Raw genomic sequence first — 5,096 nt, forward strand, 5'->3', positions numbered from 1 at the left:
GCGCCGCAGGCAGGCGGGGACCTCGGCAGCGCTCGGCACAGGCAGCACCATAGACACCTTGGCCAAGGACCTCCCCACAGCCCGCGAGGGGCGGGACAGCGATTATTACTCAGGCAGCGCGGCGGACAGCCCTCGCGTGCCGTGGGCCGTGAGGCGGGAGGGGTACCGCGTCTGCCGGTGCCCCGCGGCCCGGGGTGGCGTATAGGGCAGGCGGTGGGGAGATCAGCTTGGGGAGAGGGGATCCCTGAGGTGTTACGGCTCAGGCAGGATGGTAGGCTGCTAAGAGCGGGAGCTCCGGGGGGGGCTGTTGCCATGGCGACAAAGAGGTCGGCGGGGTGCCCGGGGAGGCGGCGGGACCGGGCCGGGCCTGGCCGGGGCCGGGGCTGGGGCTGGCATCTCCCCGGGCTCCGCAGGAGGCCTCGGAGGGCCGGGACGGCTCCTCTCGCTCTCAGGATCGGGCTGCGCGACCCCTCGGGCCGGCGTCTGGCGGCGCGCTGCAGTTGGGAGGCGGCAGGCCGAAGCCTGCGCTAGCGCCGGTGGGGCGGGTGTGGTGTGAGCGCTGAGGTGAAGCCCCGGGCGGCAGGAAGGCACGGCGGGGGGCTCAGCACAGTAGTGTGCGACCTGGGGCAGAACCGGGTTCGCTTCCAGTCAGGCTGTGGGGAACGCATCTCGCAGCTGCCCCAAACATTTCACCAGTACAAACCGAAGAGAGGCTTTAAACAGAGTCAGCGCTGCATTCAGAAGCCTGGTGTGCAGGAAACAGAACATTTCGCCTGTCATTAGGTTGTTAACGTGGTCAGTAAACTTCCTCGAGTTTTATGTTGACTTACAGACTGGAGTCACACATCTGACGGGCAAGCATCTTGTAAAAGCGTGCTTGAAAGAAACACCTCAGCTCGAATACCACTTGCTTAACATACTCATCACAACTTCAATATCTGGATGTGGCAGCACAATTCAGATAGACTCTGTTTTTTCTCTAGCACAGTACAACCAAAGCTCCTAATAAACTTGGACAAAGTTGACTGCAAAACAGAATTTAGTGTGAGTCTGGGAAAATGTTGCTTCATCTGTGCCCACGCTGCTGGAACAGGACAAGAAAATAGAGAAATCTGCCTTCTCATAAGAATACGTGACTTGTGTAGATGCTTACAAGTCACTGTCATTCTGTCAGATTTAGGCCCAAACTGCTGCTTTTGTTTGTATTCTTGCTCTTTATATAATCATAGATGATGTTTAAAGACACGCGAATACCTTCTCATTTCTTATGTCATTAGCACACTGGTTTAATTTGTTATGTTCTTTACCGCTATGGTCTCCTCTGTCATCTCTTAGCACCTGCAAGCAAGGTCTCCCGATTTTTTTTTTTTTGGTCATTAAACAGAGTCTATCTTCACCAAGGGGCAACAAATAGTTTTTCACTGTTACAAAAATAAAAAAAGCAACTGCCTAGGAAAAAGTGTCTTATATTTCAAGCTTTAATTAATGTATCCTGTGAGTTGGTTTGGCCTTGGTTGATGTACATTTGTGTGCTGTTAAACACTGCATGTTTGTAGGCAAGGAAAATTGCCACGGGAGAGCAAGGGGTGACCACTGGATAAAACTGTAGACTGCGTAAAGCCCTGAGCAACCTTCTCTGGTGTCGCAGCTGACCCTGCGTTGAGCAGGAGGTTGGGCTTCATAACCTCATGACATCCCGTCCAACCTGAACGGCTGTGTGAATCACTACCGGATCACGTCGGTATTGCCTCACCCAAATAGCCGGTGTCAGATTTAGCTGAGGTGTCAAATATTGGCCATTGTATTACAGAATAACACCTATATATTAAATCTACTTCCGTTTGGCCACTTGTAGATAGTAGGAAACATCTTCTGATTTAAAATTCCTCTACATGCAACAAAATAGTGTCTGGGCTGCTGTCATCTTGCTTTGGGACTCTCGTACAGGCTTGTTGGTTTATTTAATAAATACCAGATAATGACAAGTAGTCACAATTTCATATCATGCATGAAAATGGGTTGAGATGCACCTATGTTGCTTAAAAAGTACATTAAGAGACTCTTATGTTAGGGGACTCCTAACAATTCTATATACAGAGTTGGCTGACTCTTAGGAAATCGGAGTTTCAGGTAGTTAAAATATTAGTTTGCTGAAATTTATCTTGATATATGGCAATATTAAAACTGTCCAAAAAAAAAGGGTATGATACTATTTTAACATGGTAAAGGATTGAATTAAGATTTTCAGTCCTCGGTTTTACTGACTTCAAAATGACAATACTCATCTTAACGTTCCCCACAGAAGTCTGGAAAGTGGATTATTTTCTGTATTCCCAGGCTGCGCAGTCAGCAACTGCTCGCTGGAGAGGGAATCCTTGCCATTTATCAACGGGCAGCAGAGACTTCAGATTTGGCTGTCTGACAAGAAAAGATGGCTGTCCCAGTTCTCAGGATTTGCTCTCATTCTCTTGTAAATCATAGTAAAATATTTTTGCTGCCAAAATTGTTTAAAAGCTGATCCCTGCTTCGGGTTTTTGTTTAAAGGTGGAATTTATATTCTTCATTCTCTTCACATTTGTAATATTTGCTCTATGAGCATGGGGCTGACTGATGACTGTTTAATGTTGTTAATTAGGTAGAGATCTTTAAAAATGTCAGCGTATGTCATCTTTGTCTTCAGCCCAAATAAATTTTAATTCACTGTAAAGATATTTAAATTTTCCAGATAATTAAAACTCCCTGAAAAATTATTCACAGGCGACATGTCAAAGATATTCTGAGCTGTGCCTGGAAACCAACAGACAAGGGCTGTATCTAGAAAATACAACCATTTCCAGTAGGGTCAGCTTCGTAAGTCAGGGTTGTAAAGGTAGGGAGGAAAGAGGGGCCCAAAGAGCCTGGGAGACAAACCGAATTGGTTTAGGTTTTCTCTGCCAGGCCTTTGGTCAACTCATCACCTGCAGTTCCTGGCTGTACCCCTCCCTGCTCTTGACGTGCAGCTCTGCCCCTGTCCCGTCTCGTTGCCTGGGTGCTTCTGTGTCAGGAGCTGCTTTGCTTTTGGTTGTTGTGCGGAGTTTTGAGTCGTGGTTTGAAACATCGTTTTTACTTTCTTGAAACGACTCCAGGGTTTTGAGTTTTGGCAGATGATTAGCTGCGTCTCTGCAGGGGACTCGTCATCAGTTACCACTGGGGAATGTTAAGAATTGATTTAACTCAGCCCATGAGCATTAGGAAATGACATATTGGTGACAGCCTCCCCAGCAGTTGGTGTTGCAAATAGTTGAGCTGTGAGCGTAGACACGTAATTGTTGCAAGGTGCTTTCCTGCCGGAGGGGGCGAGGGCATCCCCGGATGAGTTACAGGGGAGAAACACAGGGATCGGGTGGAGAGGGATCTACAGTGCTCATTAAAAACAAACCAGCCAACAACAACAACAAAAAAAACAAACAAACAAAAAACAGCAATACGTTTTCTAACTAAAATTAAGTATACAAGGTTCCTCTTCAAACACTTCCTCCCACCCATCACTTCACATACGCTCGAGCTGCTCACTTGAAACAAAAGGTAGAGAAATGAGGCAACTTCTTGTCTGTCTGACGAAAGAAATGGGCCCTCAGGAAGCATTTGCAGAAGACCTGTGTTCCTGGAGTGTGTTTTCAGGGCTCGGGGGCCAGCCTGCCTCTGGCCCTTACAACAGGTGACGTTACGTGTGCGTTCCATTGAAAGCCCTGTGGCTCTGAGATCGCTTTGTATTTAATCGAGCAGCATTAGCACTGTTGGGTTTTACAGTCCCACCTCTAAACTTCACCGCATACAAATTATGAAGAATAAAGGTTCATATGATGCCCAGTGCGAGGCACAACATTTATCAGCCCATAAGGGCTTTGTGAGCAGCTACTTCTGCAATCCGTCTGCTCTTCCCCTTTCAAGACACAAAATGAGCCCATTGCCACAGAAAACAGTGTCATGATTTTTCCTCTCGAAGGGGGCTGTGGTGGCTGCATGACAAAATGGGCTGAACTTGGGTTGTTTGGGTTTTTTTTTTTCCCTTTTTAAATCCTATCAGCACGCTGAGAACCCTGTAAACGTGTTTTAAAGGCCCTGAAGAGTACGGCTGTTGAAATGCTTTCTACAGGTCAATAGTAATGTGTCTTTTTGAAACTCGATAATACAGAATTACTTGTGCGTGTACACTCCGGGGGGTTGTCAGTGTTTTAAAAATTAGGCAGTGCTATTGTTGTGCTCATTGGCAATTTTCATGTAAATTATGGATTCTTAAAGTAACGACATGTTGAGTTTCCTTCAGAGGAGAGCCTTCGTCTCAGAGGAGCAGCTTGATTTTAGTATGTCTTTTTGTAGCGGACTAAATCGTATCTTTGCAGCCTAATGCTTTTTGTATAGCCCGGGATAATTATTTGTGGATCCACTTAAAGGAGGACCCACGCTGCGCTCCGAGTGCTTCCGACGTGAAGAACAGACCCAACTTAAACCTCTGTCAGAAGTCGTTGCCGGTTGCCTTTTACTGTCGCTTTAGCACGACAAGCTCCGAGTGCTCGAGTGCTCGAGTGCCAATGCAAAGCTGCGAACTCCCACTTTCAATCCGTGCTGAGGGATTTCACTTCATTATCTGCTGTAGCGGCGGGGCTGGAATGAGGAGCGGGGGGATCACGCCTACGCCCGAGCGTGTAGCACCCCGCACCCCCGTAACCCGTGTCCGTTAAGCTGCCCTCACGCTGACCGAACACATCGACTCAGCTCCGGCTGGGTAAATATTTTTCTTCTCCTGAAAACCGTCGATCCGGGGTTGGGATCCCCCATAACCCAGACCCCGGGTATTTATTTATACGGCAGGTTTTTTCCGCACCGAGCGCAGCCGCTGGGTCCCAAAGCGGACGGCGGGGGCGGAGCCGCCGATGCCATCCGGGCCCGCGGATCCGGGGTCGGGCCGAGGTGCTGAATCACGGGGGGGGAGGAGGCGGTGCCGGTCGGCGGGGCAGCACCGGGCGCCCCCCCCGCCCCTGCACACGTCACCTGTTATGACTCCGCCGGCGGCCGCGGCTCCGCCGGGGCGGGGACAGCGGCGGGCGGGAGGCGGG

This window comes from Nyctibius grandis, chromosome 6 (assembly GCF_013368605.1).
Source record: "Nyctibius grandis isolate bNycGra1 chromosome 6, bNycGra1.pri, whole genome shotgun sequence".
NCBI classification, from domain to species: Eukaryota; Metazoa; Chordata; class Aves; order Nyctibiiformes; family Nyctibiidae; genus Nyctibius; species Nyctibius grandis.